The 16906-nt window shown below is 39.1% G+C and overlaps 1 long non-coding RNA gene across 12 annotated transcripts in view; it reads left to right on the forward strand.

Moving 5' to 3' along the window:
* The window catches only part of LOC131818047 (uncharacterized), a 233646-nt gene that overhangs the window by 162213 nt on the left and 54527 nt on the right, over positions 1 to 16906 (forward strand). For all 12 annotated transcript variants that reach the window (XR_009348683.1, XR_009348679.1, XR_009348677.1 and 9 more), the window contains one exon: positions 1847 to 2007. This is a non-coding gene — a long non-coding RNA (uncharacterized LOC131818047). The remainder of the gene's footprint in view (positions 1 to 1846; positions 2008 to 16906) is intronic.

Here is a 16906-nt window from a genome sequence, read left to right on the forward strand (position 1 = left end):
AGATTTCCCATACCAGCGAGATTAAGGCCCGAAGATGCTACATCAGAACCTACAGCTATCTTTGTTTATTTTTCCCCAGGCTGCTAATTATGTTCCCAAAATATGATCAGCTGAAGTCATTTGTATGCAAAGGCCATTCCATCACGCAGTGTCTTTCCGTCTTTGTCATGTGGTTCCTCGGCTCATAGAACCTAACGACACCCCTTTGTCGGGAAAGATGGTCTGTGCACGTGTGAGAACAATGAATGCAATGTTGACTCAAAAAGTGTCAGTAAATTGACACAATATTATGTTTTTTAAAAAATGAGATACAACTCAGTCAAAGAAATAGTCATCGAGAGGCTAGTAAGAGTCCCCGTGTTGGGCTCTGCAGGGGAGTCACGCAGGGATTAGGTTAAAATTGAACAGTGGCCCCATGGTACACCCATCGGGTGAGAATACCTCATTCTGCAGAGTGGTAGACTCTGGGAGATGCCCAGGTGATTCTAATATTTAGCCAGGCTTGAACACCAAGGAACTAAATTAGTAGGAAGAGTCCTTTCCAAGATAAGGCTGAGCAATCCCAAACACCTATAAGATGGCTTAGTTTCTATACTAAAGGTCCTTCCAGCTGTGGGTTTTGGTAGTGGTGGTGGGGGGGACCCACTAGACCCTTGTTTACTGGCAAGATTGTCTAATCTGTTCAGTTAGCAGGAGTCAACTTGGGTTTTCAGACTTTTGCCAACTATTGAAACTCTTATTATAAGTTTCCCAAGAAAATACTCTAGGAAGAGATTTTCGGTGATAATCCTTTATGTCTTCACATTCTCAATAATTTTTTACACAAAGACTAATAAGTAATAAGCATCACACATTGTTAGATATTTGAAATATAATAAGCCTTCGGCTCCTAATTATCTGATCGTCTGGTTCCTCATGGGAAGTCTTCCATGTTAGAACAAAACAAAACAAAAAAAAAGCAAAACTCACACCTCTCATTGGTGTGATTTCAGTTGAAAAAGCAGAGGGGGGGGCGCTTGGAGAAGGAACCTGAGAAAGTAAGATGGAAAATTATGTAATCAGGACCACAGATGGATTAAAGGGGAAGCACGTGGCACCCAGGGGGCTGAAGACAGGCAGATGCTGGTTTGTTTACTCTGCTTTGAAACCATCTGGAAGTTTGCTGGGTTTTGGTCACTCACTTCCTTATACTAAACTCTAGATACAAAAGTTGCCATGGGAAATTAATTTCATTTTATAATGTTAGGACAAAAGAAAACTTCCGATGCATGCCTTGTATATTTTATGAAATGCCAAAAACAGGACTAAGAACAAAAGCTGACCCACTTCATGTCTCCTGGTGGCAGTGAAGCTCCAGTCACCATGTTTGTCTCCTCCTACTCGGTGGAATGTACTAGGAAAAGGAAAAAAGGAATCACGACATACATTTGATAACAGCCATACTGTACAGAACAAAGCAGTATGTATTCAGTATGATCTGTCCTTAGTAAATGGATAATAACAAATACAGATGTTTACTGCTTTTGATCATTCAGAAAGGGACCTTTCTCTTCATTGAAACAGGGTCTGTATGGTTCTATACGGGGTACGTGTTCCTATGTTTGTTTAAATTCATCAGCTCAGAACATAGGAAATACGGGCAAAAGTGTTGATTTGACCTTACATCCTCCTGGTCTTGTCCCCTGTGGTGCAGCTTCTTTCCTTAAGAGAGAGAGTTATTTTCCCATTTCTTGAATCTGGGCCGGCTTTATGATTCCTGTTGGCCAATAGAAGTCAAAGGAAAGACGGGTGTACCAGGTCCAAGCCTAGGACTCAAGAAGACTTGCTTGCTTGTACTCTCTTTCAGAATCCTCTGGACTCCCTGAGAAAGAGCCTGAGCTGACCGTCTGGGGTATAAGAGGCTGTGGGGAAGAGAAGGGAAGCCAGATAGCCCCCCAGAAGGAGAGAGAACCCGCTGACCCGCAGCCACCCTCAACAGAAGAGAGAGCCCAGTGGCCTGTAGATTAGGTAAGGGGTAATGAAGTATTATTATTTTAAATTGGTGAGTTTTGGGGTGGCTGGCCTACAGGAACAGAAAGTATGACTTAGAAACGGGTTGTGATCCTAGCGGACATCTAAAATACGCAGCATTGGGAACAAAGAAAACATGAGCCAGAGCTGGGGGCGGGTGGGGGGAGGCGGTGGGGGGGAAAGCAAAAACTGTTACAAAAGCTTGGGAACCAGTGAGAAAGATTTTATTGGATGCTGGAAAAAGGGTGACCTATGGTTTATGGACAAAAGTACCCCTTGCTCTGAGTAGAAAGTAGGAACCGCGTACCTAATGAATATTTGGCCTTGGCATTGTGTTTCTTAAGTGGACAATGAAAATGTCACTTGGTTTCCTTTTGCTGAACGTGCCGAGATCTAGCAGGAGGGAGGAGCTGGTGATCTGTGGAGCACAGCTAAGGGAAAGGAGTTCCCAGTCACAGATATCAGCGCTGGTGGGACAGGAGGCCACATGCTGTGTGAGGGCGGTCTCCGGGTCACACTGACGTCATTGGTTTGATTTCCAGCATCTGGCCAATCGCGGCCGTCAGCCCTGGGATTTAGGGAATCCTATGCTTTCCCACTCTGATCTTCGGATAATTATCCATAAAAAATGCCCCATTTGTCTGACATGCTTTTTTTCCTAAAATTTCATACACATCTGTCACTGGCTCTGCGTTGGTCTTGAAACTCATTTTTACAATGTTACCAGTTTATGTTATGGGTTTGGTTGTCTATTTGTTTGGCCGAGTATATTACACAATGGTTTTGTTGTTGCTGGCTTGTTACTTGTATTTTGCTTCCTTACGAAGTGATCTAAATACATCTTCTTAAACAATCAATCCTTCATCTGCTTCTGTGGAAAATATCCTAAGTAATGCCAGAATTACCCATGGCACTTACTCAGGGCTAGAGTTTTGTTTTGTTTTTTCAAATGTAGACCCAATTTTTATTTCATGTTCCATCAGCATTTTTAGATACATATTACAGAAGTTAAGTTAACATCTCCCAAAGATGAGTGAAAATAACAGTTTAGGCTACAGGTGGGGAAAAATGATGTAAATCTTCAAAACTATTCTTTATTCTTACCATTTTAATTTATCTCTGTTACCCATAGGTGCTCTATATTAAAGAATTGATTTCTATAGGGTATTGTTAACTCTATAATCAATCTCTATAATTCCATCTCCATAATAGCCTTTCAAATTTTTGAAAATTAAATACATGTAATTGTAATAAATACCCAAATATTTAAGCAGATAAGGTATATTTGAAATCTTACGAAAAGCACAATGATCTTTTATTTCCGACACCACGTCCGTGCTTCTGAGAGCAAGGGATTCACGTTAAAAGTGGAAGAATTCCATTCTGTGCACACTCACTACCTCCATTCAAGATCCACAACCTATTTTTGAGGATTTTTAGGAAAGAAAAAAGATTTGCCTTGAGGATGTTTGTTTCAAACTTGGATCTGTTTGGAGGAATGGTTTTCAATCGTAGTAGCGTTGTCCGTATTCAGTTTCTGTTTGCTGATACGAACAGCTCCCTCAGTGGAGATGCTGAAGAAGCCCAGAATGTCACCCAGACACAGACTCTCAGACAGTGTTTGTTTGGCGCGCTTCTAATGACAGAGAGATGCCCCATCATCTACCATCGCGTCTGCTGAGCTCAGAGTAATACCCGACTCATATGTGCTCTGTAAATACTGCTGAATGAATGATGAAGGAGGGACATCTAATCCCCTAGGGCAGATGACAGGAAGAGGAAGAACATGTCATATCATTAAGAACCAGGTGCTGGTGACAAGTGGTGCAGGGGGCCGAGGGCCACTGGGGCACTGGCGGTCAGAGACCCTCACTCCCGATCTTCCATTCTTTCCGCTTGCTCCCTGACTTTGAACCAGCCCCTTCACTCCTCTGAAGCCAGTTTCCTCATCTGCATCATGAAGGTCTAACTTGAACTTGCAAATATTCTATTATTTGTGGTATATGACACCACGTTACAAATGGGATCCTTATCAGGATTTTTTTTTTTTTTTTAAGTCTAAGCCATCTTCTTAGTGATTGATTTCCTTTTTCCATTTGTTTTCTTTACTAGTGTGAAGCCTTCCCTTTATCTGAAGGTTCTGCTCTGGCAGGAGTGTTCTTGCTAACATAAATAACCGTTATTTATGCCTGGGAGAAATCTTACAGATGATCCTTTCCTATTTACCCATTTTTTTTAAACATAGGAGCTAAAACTCTGACACATAACATGAATTGTTGATGCTTCCCCCTCAAACTGGTGGGAGAGGTGAGATTCTTGGCTTTCTGACTTGCTACAAAGAGAGCGTTCTTCTTACAGACTATGCCCTTAGTTTGTTACTTGGGGTTTAATTCACATCTTGCTTTCTTCCTATTATTTTCTTTAGGCTTTTACTATATGAACAGATAAAAGTTCTTTTCAGTTAGCAATTACCAACCTAGCAGAAAGAGTAAAAACACATGTCAGGTTATAATTGGTGAAATTTTCTTTATTAAAGAATATTAAAGAATAACGCAGTGATCCCTGAGAGCAGAGTTCCACTGGTAAAGTTTTAGCATTTAAACTTCAACTACCATCCAAGTGATTTTTGAACTGTCCTTAACGCAGCTGAAACCTATTCCTAAATCTTTAATTTGGGGCAGTTTACTTTCAGGAATCAGAGACAAAAAAAATAAGTAAAATGTATTTACCTTCTTCATCCTATCACATGCATTTCCCTGTGCTGTAATAAGAAAGGATCTGAACCCAAGAAGCACATTTATTGCTGTCATTAATTTCATTATACTGTATATTTTTCCCTGGGACTGGAAGAATTTGGCTGTTTCAACACTTGAAGTGTTTACCAATGGCAGCTGTTTTCATGAATTCACATCTCAACACCATGGGGAGTGTTACTTTCGTCTCTAATCGTGAGCTGAATCTGTCAAAAAAAAAAAAATGATGAGCGGCAGTTGGTAGCAAACATTATTTGCCACACTCGGTATTATATGCTGCTCTCTGGTTCCAAGTGGGGTTTCACACAGTTCTTTACACCAGAAACCATAACTCAAGTAGAACACCTAACCAGAACTCTCGAACATCTGGGCATCATTTAAAAAGGCTGCCTTACTGCCCAGCCAGCTGTGATACTTTTAGCGCTAGAAACAGTTCATTAGTACGGGACAACTAAAATATCAGGAATTTTATTCTTGCGGATAAGTTAGGTTTGAAATAACCTCTGTGTTTTATCCTTATATGAAACACATGTCCTGCCTCTCTGGTAAACCTCAGTCCGATAATGAGCAGTAAGCTGTTTCATAAAACAACCGATCAATTTGATTAAAAGTGGCTCAGATTAGCATTGCTGTTGTCACACAAAATAAAACATAAGGGTGATTACCAGGTCATAAACATTTGACTTTGGTTATAAATCCAAGTACTAAATATTTTGCAGTCACCTGAAATCCTCAGTCACCCGTCTTTCATCATTTCCTCCCCTGTGGTTTCGGCAAACATCATTCTTTCTGTTCTCAGAGCTCCTGTAGTAATTACACTCAGTACTTCACCTTGTAATGATGTGCTGCCTTGTCTGCAAAAATAGCCTGGTAGCATCTGAAAGAATTTCGCTAATCCTCTAATCTAGCCTCCTTACCTAACGGAAAGTGACCTGAGGCTCCTATGTGATTTTTACAATATTATGTACCTATTGTTAAGCAGAATTGAAACTGGACACCAGATTTACTGGGATCCAATCCAGGAATTTGCTGTCGTTAAAACGTAATACTCTAATACTCTTGCCTCCCCGACCAGTTTGGAAGGTCTCTTTGTACCTTACACAGGAAGGTTCACTGGAAGAAAACTGCAAGTAGAACCCACATGTAATAAATACTTTAGTCTGTTCCTCTTGTGCCCTAGGGTATGTTAGGGTTGGAAACAATAGCTGGAAAAGGCCATGACAGTAAATTTTACACTTGTCATAAAATTCTCCTGTGACACACCAGATTTTGAAATGATTCAAGCATCTAGAAAGTATGACTGTCTTTCGTAACGCTGAATATGACTCATCACAGAGATTCCAAAATCTGTGTTCAAATATAAAGTAATAATTGATAAAGAGAGATTGTTTGGATTATCCTGCTTTGCCAGATGATCATTTAAAAACCTTTTCTCTGTTCACTTGAAACTTCATAAGGAAAATTATTTCTGCTAGATAGCCACATTTCCAATCAAAGCATTCAGGGATCTTTGGGAAAAGGCTCATTATAAAAGTAGGGCAGAAAATATACGCAGTGAGCTTGGTGTATCTTGTAGTGCCAAAGGTAAGGAAATACTACAAACAAGGAGACAAAAACCTACAGTGAATGCCAAAGCAACACCAGACCCAACTCATAGAATTCCCAGTGGCTAAAGACGGGATGATTTGAGCAATAAAAGAAGTAAAGTAGTATTGGATTATAACACAAAGTATAAAGTAAGTATCAAATCCATGAGTCTAGGCGCACCTGGGTGCCTCCGTGGGTTAAGCCTCTGCCTTCAGCTCAGGTCATGATCTCAGGGTCCTGGGATCGAGCGCCGTATCGGGCTCTCTGCTTTGCATCTCTCTCTCTGCCTGCTGCTCTGCCTACTTGTGATCTCTCTCTATCAAATAATTTTTTTTTAATCTTAAAAAAAAAACAGTAATAGATCCCATTGATTGATGTACTCTTGATATGGTATGATAAAAATGACACTTTACTCCTGAAACCTATAACCCTAGGCTAATGGTAAGAAACATATCAGAAAAATCCCAGTAGAGGTACATTTTTCAATATACTTGACCACTACTCTGCACTGTCAAGGTCATCAAAAATAGAGAAAGTCTGAAAAACCATCACAAGTAAGAGTAGCCTAAGGAGATGTGATTTCTAAATGTAATGCATTATCATGAACAGGATCTAGGAGCAGAAAAAGCACATAAGGTACAAAGTAAGAAAATCTGAATAAAGCATGGACTTTAGTCCATGGTAATATACTAATATCATCAGCTCAATAAAATTAACTCATGTATCATGCTAATGTAAAATATTAATAATGGGGCAAGTGGGGTCAGGGTTTATGGGGATACTGTCTTGTTCACAAATTTTTCTGTAAATCTAGAACTTTTTCTAAAATTAAGATGAGGTAAATTAAATAGGCAAAATATTTGAACACAAATATGCAGCTTGCTGTTAGGCACATGAAAAGAGGCTCACCCTCACTAGTCATCGGGTATATGCAAATTAATACCGCAGTGAAATACCACTGCGCTTGACAGTAGTGAGGGACAGTGTTGGTTACAGCTAGAACGGCCCTACAATGCGGGACAGGATGCCAAATTATAAAATGATTTAAGAAAATCATTTGAGGTTTTTCTTCCAAAGTTAAACATAGGCTTTGCCTATGACCCAGCAATTCAACTCCTAGATACTTATTCTGGGAAATGAAAACATACATCACAAAGACATGCATACAAGTGTTCGCAAAGGCTCTATTCATAGGAGTCCAACCTTGTGAATTAGTAAGATGTTTCTTATACACACATCGTGCCCCATCATGAAATGATTGTTCCATGATTTTCTAGTAATTTTGCCAAATATGTTGTCTCCAGAATATCAAGATAAATGTTACATAGACACAAAGATGGGAATACCACGTTTTATGTTTAGGGATAACCAATCTGCTTTAAAATAGTTTCTCATTATAGAGTCCCACTCCAGCTCTGGTTATCCGGTTAGGCTCAACAGCAGTGAGATGACTTCCTTCACATCACAAAAAGATTCCTTTTCGCAGTGCTTTTCAGCTCAAGGTAGTTCAAGTCAGACCTGCTTCAAAGACAGCTGCTTGTGATCTTTTCTTTCGGTGGGACATTTGGCTGATTTTCTGAGTCAGAAAATACTCTGCCTTAATGCAAAATGGCTAGATGTATAGTGGTGTATTTTTTTTTTTTTAATTTATCCCCTCATGAGTTAGATCCAATGTTGCTTTTTGTTTCCTTCAATATTATACTCTGAACCAAAATGCAAAATGAATATATTGCATTTAGCTTTTATTAATATAATTGTGGTTTCTATAGAATAGCAGCCATTTACATAAAAAGCAAAAGTCTGTAATTATTCAGACATTTTGATTTCATTAAAGCATCTAAGTAATGATTCTTTCGTAATTCAAACCTAAACAGTTAACTTCAAGACCTCTATTTTCATAACGTTTCAGTAAAAAAGAATTATTATTTCAAACCCACTCCATGACCAATTTTTAACATAATAAAATGTTCTGTTGAGTTTATTTCTGTCCTTTATTTGAAAACACTCAGATAGCCTCTACTGAAAGTAAATGATGAGGTATCTCTGTATTTTCCTATTGACACTAATATTTCAGTGGCTAACATTTTGCCTCTGATTTAAGATTCTGGTTATTGGCAATGAAGATAATCCATGAGACCTGCTTCTTACAGAGAACTGTTCCTCGAAGATATATTACTTTATTATTTAGATATTATTTATTGCATATTTCAAACTTTAAACTGTGTGGAGACAAGAATTACTTTTTAAAATATTCTTTGGGTTCAAATTCTCCCCCCTTGTCCTGCAAACTCGCAGGAGTAAATCACTCCTCAGCAGAGCCAAGAGAAAACAAAGGTCATCAGGGACGGATTGAAGTTACGGGCCGGGACACTTTGGGACTCTGCCGCAGTTAAGATGCAGTCACAGGCGTGAGGACAGTTTTAAAATGAGCAACTCGCTTACCGTGTCATTTGCAGAATTTGGAGGACAGAGAATGCAGTTTCTATCACTGCTGAAGCGTGCCAGTCCGCATTCATATCTACTTTCTTTCCCCTCCCAAATCAGGAGTACCACCAACTCTCCTTCTACCTGAGCAAGCCATTCATCAAGGATGTGTTTTCTTTTTTTTTTTTTTTTTCTTTAAAGATTTTATTTATTTATTTATTTATTTATTTATTTGACAGAGAAATCACAAGTAGGCAGAGAGGCAGGCAGAAGGAGAAGGGGATTCAGACACCCCGCCAAGCAGAGAGCCCGATGCGGGGCTCCATCCCAGGACCCTGGGACCATGACCCGAGCCAAAGGCAGAGGCTTAACCTACTGAGCCACCCAGGCACCCCGAGGGTGTGTTTTCAATACTTAGCTATTTTCTCTGAGTCTAATTGATCGCCAGGCAATGCCCGTTTAACCCCCAAGTATCTCTAGGAAGCTATCCCCACACAGTCTGTTACCATCTCCTAGTTCATATTGCACATGATTGTGAAAGTCTCTGCATTTCCTGCCCTGGAGGCATAATTGTCATCTTATGATGGAAACTGGGTCACCTGATTCCACCTACTGCAGACTGCACTGACTGCTCACTTGCCCAAAGATAAAGAACACTTTTTTTTTTTTTTTTTTTTTAAAGATTTTATTTATTTATCTGACAGAAATCACAAGTAGGCAGAGAGGCAGGCAGAGAGAGAGAGAGGGAAGCAGGCTCCCTGCCGAGCAGAGAGTCCGATGCGGGACTCGATCCCAGGACCCTGAGATCATGACCTGAGCTGAAGGCAGCGGCTTAACCCACTGAGCCACCCAGGCACCCAAGAACACTTTTTTTTTTTTTAACCAAGATCTGCCCAGAGTTCTGTGCTCTGCCCATAATTTCAGTCTTACTCTCAGTCTCCCCTTTTTCTGTGTTCAACAGGCACCTTGGGCTTCTCTCAGTTAATATATGTAGGCCTTGCTCCCTCCTGCCACAGGGCCTTTGCATAGGCTGATCCCACCACCTGAAATGCCCTTGTCAATCAGACACCTGTCACACACCCGTATCCGTACAGATGTCAGTTCTTCCGAGAAGTGACTCACAGCTCCCTAGAGCAGATGAGAGGTTCTGTTTATGCACCCTTTGTAAAACCAACATACATTTTTCCTTGCTATCTATTTAATAATATATTGAACACATGGACATTTGGCTCGACATTTTATTCTGAACACTAAATATAGTGAACCAAATATTTTTCAATGAATGAACAAATATTGATAAGGTGCCTACTTTGTTCCTGGCCAGTGATCTGTCTCCTGTAGGAATCGGAGCAAGCTCAACGGAGACCAATTATTAACAAATAATAAGTAAACATCAGGTAGTGTGTGGGAATACTATGTTAGTAGTTCTGTGGATAAAAAGAAAGCATATTACAACAGAGTGGGGTTAGAGTAATGGGGGATGTGCTATAGTTTTATGTCCGTCCCCTGGTCAGAGACCATCTCTTTGCCGAACAGACGTTGGAGAAGGGAGTTAAATTAACTGAGACACAAGACACTCTGCTTTCTGGCCACATCACCTAGGGTCCTGAGGCATGTTGCGTTAGAACTTTGAATTTTATTCTGAGTGAGATGAGAAGTCATCGGAGGGTTATGAGCGGGGTATGATGTGGTCTGACTTGGTAAATAAAGTGCTGTGTCCTGAATGAATAATAAAAGCTCACTCTGTGGTTCTGTGGAGTAGACTTTATTATGGGAAAGGGTAGAAGCACATAGATCAGTTACCTGGTTATGACAACCATGAGCTATTTGGATTCTAGATACACTTTAAAGGTAGAGCTTTCAGGATTTGCTGGAGGAGCAAGAGAGAGAGGGGGGAATCGAGACGATCCCAAGATTTTGGTCTGAGCAACTCTGGGAGAGCTGTCATTTCCTGTAAGAGGTGAGCTCGGTGGGGGACAGGGTAGGGTGTAGGTTTGAGGTGGGTGGATTTGGAGGAAGAATCAAGAATTAAGCATTGTTTTAAGAGAGCCCAGTTTTCTTGATGGGTGAAAGGGTCTCAGAATAGCAGATAATTTACAGCATTAGAAACTCATGAACCAAACTCATGTTCAAGGGATTTTTACATTGTAATATTGACATAATGCTCGGAAGAAATAAAATATTTATATAGTGGTAATTAATTTTTAAGTCCTTTTTTTTTTTTTTTTTAAACACTTAGCTTATAAGGCCAGTACAGGGCCTGGTACAAGTTCCTCTAAATGGTTTAAAGCCTCTGGTTTTAAGTGACTATAGCAAACACAATGTTTAATTCACTAACTCTTGACTATGTTGATTTATTGTAACCAGATGACGTTTTGTTGAGTGTATCACCGCACTATGCCTTACTAAATCATCACTAATAATTCCACTGTGACACTGATAATCACTCTAACAGATATTTCCAGTTATTACCCTCTTAAAAAGCAAGCAAAGGACTTTGCCTGTTTCAGGCCAGACTGTAAATTTTTAAAAAATTGCTTAAATATTTACAAGCACAGGCATGCCCTCATATGTCTTTGGGGTTTGAATTCATAATACTGCTGTAATTGGGAAAAACTGAGGCTGAGAAATAAATTTAAATTTATCCACAGCCAATATTGCACCTGCTACCTTGCAGAAAATAATAACATAGTTTAAAAAAAAAAGACACTTCATCAGCTAAGTTGAGAGGTTGATTTTCCCAGGTAGATCTACCAAGGATGAGCTCATAATTCAGAATTACAAGACATGAAAGAGAAAAAGTCATATTAGTAAGAGTTGTCAGAAAAAAAAAAATATATATATATATACATGTATGTATATATATATATATATATATATATATCATCAGATCCCAAGAACTACAGATTATGGAATTATTGGGAACAAGTATTTATCAGTGTCTAAGAGTGGATCAAAACACAAGAAAGAAACTGCATAAAACTTGAGGCACAGGTAAAACCTTCACAGAAGCTGGGGGCTATTCTAGAGGAATGAGGATAAGAATTACAGTAGACTTTTTATCTGAAACCATGCAAGCAAAAAGAGAATAGAGTGAAATATTTTAACTATTGAAAGAACAACAAAATACACCAACTTAGAATTCTGTATCCAGTGAAATCAGCCTTCAAGAGTGAAAGAAATAAAGACTTCCTTAGACAAACTAAAATAGAGAATACATTGTGGGCAAACATGTGCTGCAATAAATACTGAAAGAAAGAAAAAAACTGAGATCTACCAAAAGAAAGGGAAAGCATTGGGAAAAGAATCAAGTAAAACAAAATCTCGTCATATTCTTATGAATATAGGTCAGTGTGGACAAGTGACATGAATACCAGGAGGAATGGGGAATAACCCTTTATAAGGTATCTGCACTATCCACGAAGCAGTCTAGTATTGTTTGAAAATATTTAAATTAGTTGTGAATGGATATTATGAACTCCAGGGCAACCACTAAAAAGATTTTTAAGAGATAAAGCACATTTGGAAAAGGTGAACTTAGAAAGGAAATTTCTAAATTTTTAAATTTCTAAAAAAAGAATTTTTTGTTTGTTTGAGTATAGCTGACAATGTTACATTAGTTTCAGGTGTACAACATCATGATTCAGCCACTCTGTGTATTAAACTACATACACCTGAACCGTAGCTACCATCTGTCACCGCACATCACTTCCAATACCATCCAATATCTTCCCTTTGCTGTACCCTCTATTCCCATGATTTATTCGTTCCAAACTGGAAGCCTGTATCTCCCACCCATCTTCACCCATTGTGCCCATCCCTCTTCCCCCTTCTCTTCTGGCATGTTCCAGTTTGTTTTCTGTATTCGTAGGTCTGATACTGTCTTTTTGGTTTGCTTATTCATTTGTTCTGTTTTTTACGTTCCAAGTATACCTGAAACCATATGGTATATGTCTTTCTCGGACTTATCTCACATAGTGTAATATCCTCTAGGTCTATGCACATTCTCACCAATGGCGAGATTCTTTTTTATGGTTGTGTAATATTTGAGGGTGTGTGTGTGGGTGCACGTGTGTGTGCACACACGCACGCATCACATATCCCTTACCCATTCATCTATGAATGGACACTTGGCTAGCTTCCATATCCTGGCTACTGTAAATAATGCCGCAGTGAACACAAGGGTGCATGTATCTTTTTGAATTAGTGTTTTTGTTTGCTTTGAGTAAATAGCCAGTAGTGGAATTTGAAAAAAATAGATTGAAAAATCTATCATGGAAATGAAAAACTAAATGGATGAGTTGGAAAAAAAAAAAAGATTAAATAAAAACAGAAGTAACATCGGGGCTAAAAGGTCTGGAGAAATTATGCAGGTGTCGTCTAGGGAGTTAGAGAGTTGGAAAACACGGAAGAGATGTCACACAGGATAAAGGCTGTAGTTCAGTCCAGACTTTACCCCGAAGGAATACTGCACAACCTGAAGTTTACGATGGGATGACATTTAAGGCCGCAAGAATGGTACAAGTGGTTCTTGGGAGTCCTTCTATATGAACAGAGCCAAAAAAAAAAAAAAGGGCAGGCCAGTAAGCAGATCGGAGGATGCTTATACACAGATCCTGGCACATTTTGGTGATGCTCCAATTTGGATCGACCATACGATATAAAGTCACCGAATTGAAAATTACGATGCGAAACTTCTAGTAGTAACTGCTCATGCATATATTACTAAAAATGGCAAAATGCAAAATACTTGGAAAATATGTGTAAGCTCGTGTTGTGGAAATTGCTAAAATAATTAACATCTGTGTCATAACCCCATTATGGTGAGTTCAGCTATATTATGTCTGAAGTATTTTGATCTTGTTCTGTGACTCCATGAACAGGAACATAGGATTATTAAAATGAGCCATTTCTAATAAAGATGAATGCATAGCATAGTAAGGATTTTTTTTTTTTTAAAGATTTTATTTGTTTATTTGACAGACAGAGATCACAAGTAGACAGAGAGGCAGGCAGAGAGAGAGAGAGGGAAGCAGGCTCCCTGCTGAGCAGAGAGCCCCATGTGGGACTCGATCCCAGGACCCCGAGATCATGACCTGAGCTGAAGGCAGCGGCTTAACCCACTGAGCCAGCCAGGCGCCCCAGTAAGGATTTTTTGAGGAAATTTTACTCTATAAGTGATTCCAAAGAACAGACCAGAGCAATGTGAACATACCAATAGGAATATTGATTTTTTGTAGATTAATACTTTATTATCAGAATAAAATATTTTAAAGTATTTTTCGTGGGCTTGAATTTCTATAGGGATACTAGTACATCTGATACTGTGAAACAGAAATGAAGTGTGTGAAAACTTAAACAATCTAGCCCATCACCTTCGTTGTGCTGTGGGAGACAAGAGGTAGGATCAATCCTGCATTAACAGCATTCTCTAAACCCTTTTGCTGTGATATGCTTCTGGTGGAATTATGTTGGCTGATCTGTTATTGTTCGCTTCCAATTATATCTGAGTAATTGTTTTGTATTTTTTTAAAAGGTTTTATTTATTTATTTGACAGAGATCACAAGTAGGTGGAGAGGCAGGCAGAGAGAGAGGAGGAAGCAGGCTCCCTGCTGAACAGAGAGCCTGATGTGGGGCTCAATCTCAGGACACTGAGATCATGACCTGAGCTGAAGGCAGAGGCTTTAACCCACTGAGCCACCCAGATGCCCCTTGTTTAGTATTTTTTTTTAATTAATTTATTTGATAGAGAGAAAGAGAGAGATCACAAGTAGGCAGAGAGGCAGAGAGAGAAGGGGAAGCAGGCTCCCGGCTGAGCAGAGAGCCCGATGTGGGGCTCAATCCCAGGACCCCAAGATCATGACCTGAGCTGAAGGCAGAGGCTTAACCCACTGAGCCACCCAGGTGCCCCTTGTTTTGTATTTTTAATCATAACTGAAAAGTTTGAAAATATGATTTGGTATTCACCTAAATAATATCAGGAACTTGAAATATGTACCCCAGAGCAAACTTTTAATTTAACTATTACATCCTGTCTGTCTTCATTATTTCCTGGCTGGCAGCAGAAAAGTTAGCATGACCTTTGTGCTTGGTGATGAAGGTGTGCTCACCTATCACATTAGGTAGGAACAATTGCTGATTTCAAACAGATATTTTCTCCAAGACGTATTTGCAAAAATACTCCTTTCTAAAAAAAAATCTCTCATTGTTTTAATGCAGCCTCCATCCTCTAACAGACTCCCAGGAGACATTAACAGAAAAAGATGAAGAAAAATGTCTTGTTTACATTTGTTAATGTATTCTAGTGTGTGGGCATCTGATTTTCACTACTGTGCTTCCTAAGCTTATAATAGATGACAAATCTCATATAAGAGTGAGGGACATACACTAAGGAATACAGAAGGCACCACTGGATTGAGTAATCTATGAAAATACCCTTCCTAAAACCAAGTTGAAAAGACCCTGAAACCGAGGAGGAATGCGTAACATAGCATGAAGGAAGATAGTAGAAGCTGGAGCATGGCCGATCATTTGGGAAAAGAGATCCATTTTGGCAAAATACGTTGTTCTGAAATTGGTTTTGACATTAAAAAATGAGACTATACCACCAATGACTGCTGGAGAAAATAATCTGAATTTGAGACAGACTCATATCCATCTTCTTTACAATTTATTTCCATCTATAAACCCATGTAGGCCTTCTCAGATTAATCCCATCCTTTTAAATGACCAATTAAACTCATGTCCAAAAAATCAATTCAGGCCCATGGTTGATCGTAAAGTAGACATTGATTTTCTAAAAATCTCGCTTTGTCCATCTTGTACAAGTTTGTTTTTTTTTTAATGGACTGGTCAAAGCCAGTACAAAAGATGAGTCCATAAATAAAAACAAATACAGTATTGTTAACAGATTTGGGTAAATATTTATTAGAGGAATTAATGCTCTATGTCCCAGTGAACATAGATAATCATTATTGACCACAAATTTATGTTAAATAAATAAATATGAAATGTACTGAAACCTAAGGTTTTCATGTGTACAACCAAATTAGTCAAGCCAACTCAACTGAATAAGAGAAACCCCGGTGTGTACTATAAAAAATGGTAAGGAAAGGGGAGTGGCCTAAGTCCCCTATCTCCAGTGTCACCTGTCCTCTGCCTTCCTAGCCACAGATTTACATTTAAATAGATGGCGTTAATTGTGAGAGGGAGCAGCAAAACTCAGCACTCTGAGAAACCCTGAGTGGGTCACAAACTTTGTTGTTTTTTTAACCTGTTCCCTGAGCTTGTCAACCCTAAAGAACAATTTGTAAAGCTTTCAACGGTAGGGTAAGATAAAACTAACAGCCCTGTCCTGAATTGGAAATCAATAAAGCATTAAAAATGCAAATACATTCTTGTTAATATGATATAATTGTGAAGAACTTTTAGGCGTTCAATTACCATTTAACACAAAAGCCTGTAACGATTTAATTAGGAATCCTTCACCTAATTGAGGTCAAGATTGTTAGCAGTGGATGTCTAATTAGCTTGCTTATAGCAGCTATCTTTTTTGAAAACTCCCTGGGTAAAATCCTTCCTTAAAAGATACCAGATCCTCACCCCACCCCCAACACAACACACACACACACACACACACACACACACACACACACACACTGCATGTAGAAGCTATTAAAATCCAAATAAAGTCTGTCCCTGAGTAGTACTATTGTAGCACCATCAAATTTCTGACAATATGTTATGTTTATATGTTACTGTGGGAGGAAGCTGGGTGACGGGTACTCAGGAAGGCTCCGTAACTACTTTGGCAACTTTTGCTTACTATACAATTTCAAAATAGTTAAAAAGTGCGTCCAGATCTTTCAGAATTACAAGAGCATGTGAATGGGCTCCTTTCTCTTCAGAGGTAATAGGAATTATTTTAGGCAATAATTGGTTCCTTGAAATAAGGCCACGTTAATAGGACTTTTGGTATAGGTACAGTAAAGACCAATTGGGTCAGTCCAAAATTAAGAATTCACATCCCACAGGACCCTTCGAAACATGGTTGAAGATTTCCGTGACTTTATCCATCCCTCGTTTGCTGTCAGCCAGATTATGGGCTTTCAACATCCAGGTATAAAACCTC

This window comes from Mustela lutreola, chromosome 16 (assembly GCF_030435805.1).
Source record: "Mustela lutreola isolate mMusLut2 chromosome 16, mMusLut2.pri, whole genome shotgun sequence".
NCBI lineage: Eukaryota > Metazoa > Chordata > Mammalia > Carnivora > Mustelidae > Mustela > Mustela lutreola.